Here is a 13,350-nt window from a genome sequence, read left to right as displayed (position 1 = left end):
TTGTATCAGGCAAGGCTGTGTAAAAGTACTACCCCTTTCTAATGCTTTCAGAGCTACCATGAAAAATTAAGTTCTGTATTAAGGAAAACCAGGTAAGGTAGAATTTGTCACAGCTGAGCCTTTACAGAGTTTTTTGTTTGTTTGTTTGTTTGTTTTTGTATAAATTTTGGTTTTAAAATCATTTTCAAAATCCACTAATCTTTCAGTGGAATCCTTTTTAGTAACTAAGCTGTGTATTATTCTAGAATGTAGCTGACTGAAAAGTGTCATACAGTGTGAATTTGTTTTTTTATGATTGAGCCTGTTTTACATACTCCATAGAATTAGCACAGTCCATTTTGACCTCTGTCAATGGGAAGGTAAGTTCTAACTCTTACTACACAACAAAGTGTTATTGATACATCATCATTTTAAAAAGGAAAATGAAAAGCGTGTTAACTGCTTGCTTTAAATGATTCAAGAAGAGTTTTCTGCTTGTAGTGGGATTTGTGTACTTCAACTAAATGTAAAGAATTTCCACGTGTAATATAAATGGAACGCTGCCTTCTGTTTAAATATTTTCCAAATGCAAAACTGAATGAAAACCAACCTCCATAAAATGGAAAAGCATGCCTGCTACTGACCATGCAATAAAACACTCAGCTATGCTCCGGCTCACTCATCATCTCCTGGTTGTTTTCTAAGACACAACTTAGACCCAGTACTCCTAAATTACTTCTCCATTGCCAAACACATAATCTAATCAAACTCGGTTTTACAGTCTAGAGTAAAGTAATCCTTTTAAATAGGGCTTACTTACAGTGGAGGTAGTCCTGCCTAACTTAAGCCATCTAAAAGTTAAGCTCTTGTCTATCTTTATTTACAGACGGTGAAAATATCTTGTCAGTGCTGGCTTCATCCCATTCTAAACCGAACACCTTCAGAAGGCAACCTCTCTCCCCTGAATCTCCTCCTCGACTTTGAAGGAGCTTAGAAACCTAGGTGAGACTGCACACCTATACACTACCAGTGCCTCTCCTTGTAATACCACCCTTCGCTTACTACAGGGATATAAAACAGTTCCCCCTGTTGTTCCCTGTTTGACATGCACAAAAGAAGTGCTCAGGCTTTCTACAGAGATCTGTCCCCTGGCTTGTTAGTCATAGATGGGAAAAGGACAGGTGGCACTTTCATATCAGCAATTAAATTCAGACCCCCCAAAGGCTTGTTTTGTTTTCTCTTGTTTTGCTTTCATAGCACTGACATGATTTGATGAGTGAAGTTCAATGGTATTTTTTTTTTAATTTGCAATGTTTCATGCAGTTGTTATCAGTAAGAGTGGTGAATGTCATCAAAGTAAATATATCAGTGCTGGCTAACATTTGTTGTGATATTTATTCTGCACCTAGCTGTAGAATGGCAGTGAACTTGCTCTTTTATTTATCTGGCTTTTTATTAAATAGCTATTTGCTCTTTGTAAGAAGTGCTGCTCATGAACTAACAAAAATGTAGCATAGAAAATGGCCCTAAATCCATAGTGGAGTCAAGACATGGAAATTGGGCATTTTATGGGTAAAAAACAGAAATCCCACAATTACAGAATTCCTGGCATTAGTATAGTGTTTGTAATGCAAGGCATTTTTAGAGTTTTAAAAATTGCTTTACATTTTTTTCACTGCATATAGTCTGCAGAGGTTTGTCTATCTAGAGTATCAAACCTTCCTCTTGGTTTGTTACTCCTTTGCTTTGTTGCCAGAAGGTCACAGATGTGTTTGAGCTTTCTGCCTTTTTAGAAATGGGAAATATTTTTAAAGTGAGTTGAAAAAGACTGCACAAGCCCTCACCATGCTTGTTTTGTCACTGCTGCCTTCACCCAGACAAAATTCCTGCTTAAAGCAGCTTACGGTAAATTCCCCAGGCCCTTGTAGCTGCCAGAACTAACAGTCACTCCCCTCCTGGTTTTCCTACCAGGTCCGCGCACATCACGGTAGACCAGACTTTATCTTAATGAAAAGCCGAGCTGCTAAGTAAAGTTAGTGCAGCATTCACTGTGTCTTAACAGGCTGAGGTGCTGTCAGCAGCAGATCTCTCTCTTAGCCTTGCGGGGGCAAACCTCTGAGCTTACTGAGCTACCTACTCTCATATTTATAAATTCCCCGACTTCCCCAGAAGGGTTTACACGTGTGTGAATGCAGACGCGGCTTGGCTGGGTTCTCTCCAAGTACTGAGAGCCAGGTAGGTGTGTGCTGCGCAGTGAGACGTGCCAGCTGGCTTTTCCACAGCCAGAGTTTCCCCCAGAGCTCCAGAAACACGTCTGACAGCCGCCACACCTCTCACGGGGAGCTCCGAGGGTCCTCGCCTTGAGCTGTCTTAACCTGCACTCTGCAGGTGTGCAGGCACACAGGATTTTAGCTGCTTGTCTTCCAGCTGGCTCTCGTTTCTCAAAGAAAAAAAAAAGTACAAAGTTAATTCTGCAGCATCCACGTGCCTACAAACCTCCCTGCAGGAATAAATTTGTATGTGAGTTACAAGGTATTAATTATACAGCACTTAATACTTAGTACAATATTAATACTTTAGTCTCCTGAATACTCCTTTTTCCTCTGCATGTAATTTTCCTGGGAGATTAATTTTTTTCAATGCATGGTAAAACTTTTGCTTTTAATACTGAGTTACATTTATTTGGGGATCAGGGAAGTTGGCTGGTTTGTAAGGATTAGTATCATTTGCCATCTTTCACTATATATTTTTATTTTTATTTTTTTTTATTATTTTTATTTTTATTTTTATGTTAAACAGTGCTACCAAATGTGCAGTGGGCTATGATTGTGAGCAAGTTGCTGTACAGTTTTCACATTCCCTTGAGTCTTCTGTTGGCATCAGCGAAACAGAATCAGTGGAAGGTCCCCAGATTCATTTTGCAAGCAGTCTGAGATGGGATTCAGCCTCAGGTTTGTCAGCAGGGAGGGCTGCTGTGCTCGATCGCTCTGCCTGGGAACCTCCAACAGCCAGCAAATAACCCTCAAAGTAACCCCCAGTGCCAGCTCTGGCAGTGTGGGATCCTCATGACTGCAACGTGAGGTTTCAGGTCACTTCTTATTTACATATTGGGTTGTGGATTTCTTTTATTATATATTTTTTTTTAACCAGGTTTCTTGGTACCTCCTGCTGGTTAAACAGAGAGGATTGTTATTGCCATTGGGAGGGAGGGAAACCTGTCTGTTTGCACTGCTGGGTTAGAAAGACTTCTAAAAGCAGCTGCTGTCCAGTCAGCTGAAATGACAAAGAAAATCCCTATGGCTACAAAAACTGGAGTCATTAATGCTGTGGATTATTTTTAATATAAAGCTCTAATTAAGAATTATGTTGTCAGTTAATATCTATTCATTTCGTTATTATGTTTCTTTTTTTTTTTTTATAAGGCAGTCCATCTCCCAGCAGCTCCAGAGAAAGGGTAGGTCCAGGCTATGCAAAATGAATTCCTCTGGGTTTTCTAGTTTGTTTACAAGAGTTTTTGTTCATCCGAAGTAAGGAAAAGCCAGCTAAGTCTCTTACTGTCCTAACTGTCTCATACTGTCATAAGTCTCTTAGTGTCATAGCACTTAGCAATCTGTGAGCTGGAAATAAAATATTAGACCACGTAAACAAAACTTCTGCTTCCAGAGCAGCGTTGCTTTCAGATCAGTAATCCCACTTGTATGTGTATCCTCCCTCCTTTGCTGTTTTTCCTTAGCCCTTTAAGAAGGATTTTTCCACTTTTTCTTCTAAGAAAATTCAGTTTTATTTAACATTTTGTACTTGAAAGCCAGAAGAGTCCTCTTGGTTTTTGGCACCCCAAAATAAAAATCAGGCATACTGCTGTCTGGCTCGGTAGGAACCTCTTCAAGGGGCAGTAATGCTTTTCCTGAAGTGCCGATGGTGCTTCACAGTTGGTACCTCCAGCTAACATGGGAACTTGTAGTGTTGCCAGACAACTATAGTCCTGGGGCTTGGGTCCTCTCTACATCTGCTGTCATCATCAGTACCAGGAACTTGCACGCTATCCAAAAGGAAGCTTGAAAAGCACAAGACTCAGAGGTAATAATTTCCAAATAAAGTTGACGATGAGGGGAATGTCACGTTTTATGTGAGTGGAAGGTTTCAGGAAGGAAATCCCATTGATGGTGAGAGCTGAAAGCAAATACTATAAGTAGCTTACAAAATCCTTCAAGAGATACTACTAGGGAGGGAACCAGAAATTACTAAAATCAGTTTTGCCCTGTGTAGATGGATGCGAAATGGAGAAGGGTAAACACAGTGATCATTACTGGTCAAAAGAGAGTCTGGTCTGGCTTCATCAAACACCTTGGTCAACTACATGGTCTTCTCACTGCCAGCTGACTGGAGGAACGGTGTTTCCACGTACACCTTATCTGGTTTCACTGGAGCAGAGTTGCTGAGCAACCAGTCAGACCAAGAGCATGCACTAGAATAAATGCCACCTCTCTGCACAAGGCATTGACCTTCATCACATCACGATCAAGCATGCTTCCTTCTACTGTAAACACCAGTTGACGCTCGCCCGTCGGGGAACAAGACGGGGAATTCCACCAGGATGCCAGGGAAGAAAGAGCTGCAAGCACTGGTTGCCCAGAGGGACCGAGGAGTCTCCATCCTTGGGCACGTGGACAACTTGGCACCAGGCTGAGCAGGGGGCTGGAGCGGGTGCTCTCCAGAGATCCCTTTTTTCTACCATCAGTAAGCAACCATGTACCGGCTCAGTAAAGAGGTTGGGACATTTCTATGTGCTTTCAACTTCCCAATAATTTTGTCTCTGCTGCTGTAGCTAACATGTAAAAAAAATGATAATAACGTGGCGGTGAGGTGTGAAGATGTGGATGGCCTGCATACACATAAACACACATGCACAGACGCACACAAGCATTGGCACTAGCTGCTCTGTGGGAAAGCAGTCCAGCAGCTAAATGCGAGGATGGAGGGAGGGGTGCTTGGGGTTGAAGAAACCCTTGGAAAAAGAACGACTTCTTCTTGGCAGATTTTGCTTCCAAGGTGCTTGTATTGAGGCCCTGTAGCAAACTGGGCAAGAGCTCTGAATTGATGGAAGGTAATATAACCACCAAGAGCTGGTTGCACAACTCAGTTACACTCTCACCCCTTTCTGTCTGCACCTCCTTTCCAAGAAGTGCCAGAGGGAAGAAATAACTTCTCTCTCCTGAATGGGGGAAACTCCATAGTCTTTTACTCTGGTACTTTCAGAAGTCCAGTAAAATAAATCATCTGACATTTATCCTGGACCTCAGAAATGTTTAAAGTTTTACCTGTTTAGGATAACTATGCTAGGGGCATGGTTTCCATCCCAGGGGAAAGACGTGCAAACCTTGACCTCAGGTGTACTTGCTTCCAGCTATGAGAAAAATTCAGGTTCATTGAATAGTTCCAGGAAAGTAATCCTTGATAATTCTCAGAAATCGGTCTTTCAGATAAATAAAAAAACAAACAAACAAACAAACAAAAACTCTGTTCTCACAAATTTTATCATGCTGGTCCCTATTTTACACTGCTTTCTTGCCTGTAAGTGAAATCCCTGGGGCATCAGGAGCTCCATCTCATGTGCTCTGGGTTTCAGACAGCAAGAAGAAACCACCCTTTCCCTCCACTCCTGTAGCAACATCCTCCCTGACCTAAACCCAGGAGAACTAGGCCCAGTATTTCCGCATAAGAGTAAGATCAGTACCAAATCCTGAAACACTGTAAATGCTTTAGCCCAACTGTGCATCTAAAGATTTCATTACCCTTTTTATGTCTGCTTTGCAGCGGGAGTTTCTGCTCAGCTCTTGTGTCCCTCTTTTCTGAGTCCTTTCCAGAGCCCATGCTTCAAAGTCCAGTTTCCCATCTTATTCCTGTGGCCTTCATTCTCTATTCCTAGATTTAGAGCTTCATGTTTACCTGTAATAAAGTATTACCTTACATGCTTGCTTTCTGTTTACCATCTCATTATATAAGTGACCTATTTTCATTTTAGTTCCTCTGGTCTTTGTGTCTGTGGCAATATTATAATTTTATATTTTCTTTGCTATCACAGATCAAAATGGATGATGGCCAGGAAACAACTCCCGTGAAGCTCCCCTAGTTAACACCCCTCTGAACAATGGTTCCTTGTTTAGCATTGAGATTAAACAGTGGGTTAACCAGTTTCTGAACCATCCAGTATGTTAATCTGCCACAACTTATTGATCAAAGAATTGTGCAAAATGAAAGCCTCATGCTCTATACTTGATTATTACATGAACAAGACTGCCTTTATGAATTAAGCTTTTACTCTTCTCCAAAAGACAACAGGTTAGCTCAGCAAAATCTAGTTTCTGAAAATCCATGTGAGTTGGCTTCTACTTCCTTTTATTTTGGTATTTATTAACACAGACATTTTGGCCAGCATTTTTGTCAGGTTTTGGACATCCATTGGGCCAATAGCCAGAATAATAACAAGCCTGATGGAAGTGCATAGCCTGAAACGGCCTGGGTTCTTCTGTAAATGTTTTAAAATATTATTCCACCATAACCTTCTTGCTCAGCCTCTGGAGATCCCCTGGACTTCCAGTTCTTCTAAAAGTGAGTTTTAGTGACTCAGAGTGATCTTCTGTCAGCTCTTTGAAACTTTGGGGATGCTAGTGGTATACATTTTCCAATTTTAGGATGCCTGATAGCAGCAGCTGTTGTTTAGAGCCTTCTGAGGCACCTACTCTTTCATCAGCAGTGGTGACACCACTTGCTTTTTTCCTCAAATGCAGAACAGAGGTACTTATTGAAATTCCTAAAATAAGTCCATTGCCAGCCTTTGTCCATCTTCAAGGTTTATGCCATGTTTATAGATGCAAAAATCCCATGCAACCTTGAGTCAAAAATGAGATCATAACAATCTCCTTGAAGTATCTCCTACCTAAGAGTTACAGTTGTGTTTGCAGATTGAAGCTTCTCACCTGTCTGCATCGCTGTTGATGTTTCTACCATTTCCATAAAGCAACTAATACAGTATTAAAGTCACTTCTGTTCCAATAGTTTTAGAACTGCACTCCTCTTAAACTGTTGTTTTCTGTACTTCTGCTGTTCTTTATCTCTGCAGTGCCCTTCTGCTTCCTTCAGCGACTTTCTGTGGGTCTAAAGGTTAACCTTCTAGTCGCTGTCATCCAGCCAACCCTTCTTCTATACATTATATGTAATCCTCTAATTTCCACAGAATCTTTTATTTATTCTCCAAGGAGAGTTTGATGTTTGATGAATACATCCTTAGTGTTGGAGATATATTAAAATGCTCTTAAATATGTGGTATCAGCCACATTTTGTCATGTATAGTCTTGCAACTAAGTTTGAAGTTTTCTGCTATGTAAAATTAACCTTTAGAGAACAAAGTACATGTGTGTGGGCAGGCTTGTATGACAGCAGTTCTTCATTTCTTCCTGAGGTTCCTGCGTCTGCTAAAGTATTCTTTACTCAGAAACAACCCCTATATGTCAAAATGTTATTTTTAATAGCCATCACCAAATGAGTTGCTGAGCTCAGGTGCCTTACAGTTGTTCTCAAACTAAACGGTGTTGCACAAAAAGGTTTTTATGAGACTTTATGCCTAAAATGGTTTCTCTCATTCTCCTTTATTTCTCAGACCTGAGATTCACCCAGAGGCAAACTTCCACATTTTAGATATAAAAAATGAACCTTTTGCATTAATGGCTAAATACGGGGAGAGTGGTAGAAGGCGATCAATTAATCTTGGTGGATTAAGAGGCATATGGCACACTGCTATTCCTCAGCCAGTACACGTGGGCATAGAGTGAGACTTCATGAGGCCCTGCTGCCTCCGTAGCTCTCCTGAGAGAGGTTCCAGTTGCAGAGATCTGCAAAGCAATGAAACCGGAGCTCTGAGCTTCCACCAAGCACAACTCCCTGGACTTGGCATTGAGCACCAGCACTTCATTTAGTACAGCAGGGCTGCTGTCCATTTTTGCCCGCCTCTCTTCACCCATGACTCTCGGAGGGGGATGCTGCCAGCCGATCCCCGGCAGTGGGAATGTGGAGAGGCCCTGGAAGGTGCCAGGAGGGTGGCTGACTGTTCTCAGCAGGCTCTCTCTGGGGACTCCCAGGATGGGGGTGATTGGAGGTTCATGCTCATAAGCAAGCAGTGCTCCCGCGAAAGCTTTCCAGCCCATTTAAGTGAATTATTAATATTTTTATTATTTTTTAAATATATAATGGCAGTAGAGTGGAGTAGAGTAGAGTAGAACAGAACAGAACAGAATAGAATAGAATAACTCAGTTGGAAGGGACCTTCAAAGATCATCGAGTCCAACTGCCTGACTTCTTCAGGGCTATCCAAAAGTTAAGCGTATTACTGAGGGCATTATTCAAATACCTCTTGAACACTGACAGGCCTGGGGCATCAGACACCTCTCTGGGAAGCCTGTTCCAGTGTTTGACCACCCTCACGGTAAAGAAATGTTTCTTGATGTCCAGTCTGAACCTCCTCTGGCATAGCTTTATGCCATTCCCATGTGTCCTGTCATTGGTGACCAGGGAGCAGAGACCAGCACCTTCCTCTGCATGTCCCCTCCTCAGGAAATTGCAGAGAGCCGCAAGGTCACCCCTCGGCCTCCTTTTCCGCAGACTTCACAACCCAAGTGTCCTCAGCCTCTCCTCACAGGACATGCCTTCCAGCCCTTTTAGCAGCTTTGTTGCCCTCCTCTGGACACTTCCAAGGACCTTAACATCTTTTTTATATTGCGGAGCCCAGAACTGCACACAATACTCATGGTGAAGCCTCACCAATGCTAAATATAGTGGGAAAATTGCCTCTTTTGAGTGTTTATAATGCTCCCCAGGATGCCATTTGTTCTCTTGGCTGCCAGGGCACGCTGCTGGCTCATGCTGAGCCGCTGCCACCAGCACCCCCAGGTGCTTTCTGCAGAGCCGCTCTCCAGCCGCTTGTCTCCCGCTCTGTGCCTGCGTCGGGCATTACCCTGCCCCAGGTGCAGCGCCCGGCATTTTTCTTTGTGAGCTTTATTCCTGTTTATCTCACAGCTGGACAGTTCCTCCAGAAGGATGCTGAGAGGGAAAGTCCAGAAGGATTACACCCTGCCTTCCCTTCACCCACCAAGCGGGTGAACGTATGGAAGGACCCATCCCGGTCCCGGTCCCTGTCACGGCCGATGTGGCGGCGCCCTGCCCGGCGGCCCCGCAGTGCCGCCCAGCGGTGCGTGCCCGCCGCGCTGCCCGCCGCTCCCCGCTCCCTTCCCCGCAGCTCCGGGGCCTGAGGGGCGCAGGAGGCCCGGGAGGAGCCGGCCGGAGCCGGGGGACCCCGCCCGGGATCGGTGCCTGCACCCGGGCTCCCTCCGTGCTCGGCCGAGGCCTCTGTCACCGCGCCGGCTGCCCTTCCCTGCCGCCCGCCTTTCACCACCTCGGGTTTATCACCTTTCCTCTCAGTCGTACAGCCCTGTCCTGGGGCACTGCTGTAATGTTTAAGCAGTTCGTATTTTCTCCTCTACCACACGGATGAGGAGCCCCATTTCCTCTCCGTTTAGACCTTTGCATTGCTAGTTATTTTCTCTCCCCATCCAGGCCAGCTCTGGCGACAGTAAATATCCACGCAGGTACCCCTGCAGTGGGCACCCCCGGGCGAGCAGGTGGGACATGGCCAGGCAGCTGGGACCTCTCTGAGGAGACACCACTGCTTCATCAGCCTGCGGCTCCGCTTTGCACCTCCCGGCACAGCAACGAAGGTCAGGCCCTCAGAGGAAAGTGGGCTTAGCCTGATGTTTCTTCGCCAAACGTCTCGGTCTGAACTACGCCGTGCTTGAGGTTACATGTGCGAGCGTGAGCACAGCCGGTGCAGGACGGGCTGGGACCAGGACGCTGCCTGCCTGAGAGCGCCAGGCTGCTGCTGCTTGGCGGAGCACGCAAGAGCTGGCGACCTGCCCAGAACACCAGCATGCCCCACGAAAGGTAAAACAAACAAACAAACAGAGAAATGTAAGCAGAAATTAGCTCTCAAACAGGCTTCCTTACTTGGCTCTGAAGATTAATTATTATTATTTTTTTGTCTTGAAGTCCTCCTGTAAGCGACATCTGAGGACAGAAAAAGTGCTGCCTGCCTACCTTTGTTCCCTGTGGCCGCATCTCCTGTGCCAGTCCACTCACTGCCCTTGAATTCCTCTTTTTGTTTCTGAGAAGACATCATTTTGGGCTCAAAGGCAAGTCCCAGACACTCTGTCCTCAAATCGGTGATACACCCTCTCTGGATCTAGCCAGCCTCCTCATGAAGGAGCGAGGATGGAGGCAAGGGGCTGATGCAGCGAGGAGGCTGAAAGCAAAGCATGCTGCACGGTGAAACATCTGAGATGAAGCAAGAGTGGCAGCAAGGAAGGGCTGCAGCACACAGATAGAAGAGGCTCTGGCTTGAATCTCCTACCAAAGGATACCAGGGACAGTGACCCAGGGATGGAAACATGAAGTCAGGAAGTGTCTGATGGCAAGAACTGTGGATGCTTCTTAGGGAGATCTCAAGCACCAACAGTATCAGAACAAGCCCCAGAACACCTGTACGTAGTTGTCATCATTTCAAACAGATTTCAGCTAAAATCCTGAGTTTTTACCAAAACGTTTTACAGCATGGGACTGCAAACTTTTGATCTGATACTACAAGTCTTAAAGCCAAATCTCCTGTGTCCCCAGACTGCAGCTACTTAAAATATCTTCAGTTTTTTTCTTTGCATATTTCTCAACTGAGTGGTGGTATGGCGCCATTCAGATTACACCATTCAAAATAGCCATGGCCTGAGGTGATCAGATTTTAGGAAAAGTGTTTAATGTAGGATCTATGAGCAGAACTGGAATGTGACAAACGGTTTTATCGAGCTAATTCATTGCACCAGTTAGGGTCATTCACAAATGTAATTATGGCATAATATTTAAGCTGTTGGGTTTTTTTAGACCCAAAACTCCATAATGAAAATTTAGAAATACTTTAAAAATTAAAGGAAGAAACAAGAATGAAGACATTAATTTTGTTTCCCTTTAGCAGAAGAGATTTATCATCAACAGATACAAAATGAACAATTAACCTTTATGTTGCACATTTCAACCACAGATTTTAAAGTATGTTATAAAAGGGGTCAAGTATCACTGGCATAAAAACTGAATTAAAACCAGTGGAATTGCTCTCTGCAGCTCTGCCAAGGACATAAAAGCAGCATTAAAAGCTGTTAACTGTCTTGACTCTTAATTCTCTGCATATCATGGACTACACTGACTCTCACTGCTGTAAACTGGGTAATCTATGTTGAGATATGAAGGTGAAAAAATGCTCTCTATGCACTTTGGACCCTAGTGAGGATCAAAACACATGACCACATAAATCAAAAGACACTGCATAAATCAAACGCGCTGTTCTTTTCTAAAAATTTTCTTTAGCATTATTAAACCGTGTAATAACTTTATATTTGACTTAGCCTTGAAAAATTGTTCTTTAGAAGAGTTTATAAACTGCAGACACTGTTCCTAAAGCCGAAGAACAGATTTTTTGCTCACGGGGTTCTGCACGATCAACTCATGAAAATCTCAGGAACAATGGACACGGCTTCCTTTGGTTTTGTCTATGTCAACACGAGGAGCTGCTTTAAGCTGTAGCTACAGTGTATTCACTGCACTCATGATGCTTCCAGACCACCAAGACTTTTTTACTTCATTCCTTACATTTGTGTTTTTCCTAGAAACAATGCATGCTCATGGCTGTGGACGTTGAAATACCATTAAACATTTGTGTGATTTAGTAAGGCAATGCATTTTCTGACCACTAAGGAACCGGAGAACTTTCAGAAAGCATTGCTGGACTCCTTGGATGGTCTGAGACTGAAGGTTTCCTAGTGCCTGGTCTATCCACTGAACTCATGCTGCTATTACACCACATAGAGGCTCATTCCTCAAGAAAGACTTTCCAACGTCACTGCAGTATATCCAAGTAATTTCTATTCCATAGTCAATGAGACAAAAATGCTCTAGCTATAGAATATCTGCAGCATTTTGTAACATGTCGCCCAAATAGCAGATCTCTGACACAACGAGTTGGCTCAGCTGGAAGACATTTATGCCTCAGGCCTTGGTCTCAGGTCAGCTGTTGATACTAACAGATACTTTGAAGGTAGGGAAGGGAGTGCCTCGTTGTTATAATTGCTGTCCTTTGGCTGAAATGCTCAAACGAACTGCATTTTCTTCTGCTGAGAGCTGTTTATCCCAATGTAAATGTAGATACAAACAAACAGAAGATGGGTGGTGTTTTCAAAGCCCAAGAGTTGGTCCTGGCTTCCCAGCATGGTTCTCAGGCTGCAGAGGCCAGGCTCTGCCAGCTCCAAGCTATCATTACTTCACCAACTTGGAAGCCACTTGGGATTTGTTTGTCTTTCTGTGCTATTCCCATACTTGAAAAGTTTTTAAAAAATTCATCTGCCCTATGACTTCATAGAATCACAGAATGCTTTGGGTTGGAAGAGACCATAAAGACCAGCCAGTTCCAACCCCCCTGACATGATCCACGTGATCAGGTTGCCCAAAGCCCCATCCAGCCTGGCCTTGAGCACCTCCAGTGATGGGGCATCCACAGCTTCTCTGGCAGCCTGTGGCAGAGCCTCACCACCCTCACAGTGAAGAATTTCTTCCTAATGTCTAATACAATCTAACTTGCCCGGGGGTGGCCAATAACTTTTGGATAAATGGGAGCTGAGTCCCTACTGAAATCAGTAAACCTGAGCTGCAGCTGACATGTCAAGTGAGAGTAGTTTTACTCTGAGAGACTTTATATGTGGGATGAGCGATGCCCAGAGGTGAGACTTCTGGCCAGGAGTCCATCCTTCAGCTAAACACATTCCAGTGGCAAGGTTGTCCTGCCTACTTATGTCTGGATTTTTCAATGTTTTCGAGCTACTTGAAGTATGGGTATAAAGCGTACGAGGTAAAATCACCTAACGCACTAGCTCATAAAACATCTGTTAACTGTCTAACAAAACAAGCACGAAACAAGGATCCATTCTGTTCGAGCAAGGCATTCAAGGGTGTCATGCTGCTGAAATGTGACTTTTTTCCCTTTAAAACTGAAGAATTTCATCTTTATGTTTCTACGGGAAGGCGTCAAAGTCCTCAGCGCTGACGGGAACATCAGGACAAGCTTGCACACTGCGTGGCTCACAGCCTCCTGCTGCTGAAAGGCATGCGTGGCTCCTATCAGCCTCCTGTTGACACCAGCTACCCAGTGACATTTGTCACCTGGCAAAATCTGGTCCTGCGTTAACAATAGGTACTGTGCAAATACACAGCTGAACGCCTGACGGTGTT

The sequence above is a fragment of the Cygnus atratus genome, chromosome 2 (genome assembly GCF_013377495.2).
Source record: "Cygnus atratus isolate AKBS03 ecotype Queensland, Australia chromosome 2, CAtr_DNAZoo_HiC_assembly, whole genome shotgun sequence".
Classification (NCBI taxonomy): Eukaryota; Metazoa; Chordata; class Aves; order Anseriformes; family Anatidae; genus Cygnus; species Cygnus atratus.
This window is presented reverse-complemented; position numbering follows the sequence as displayed.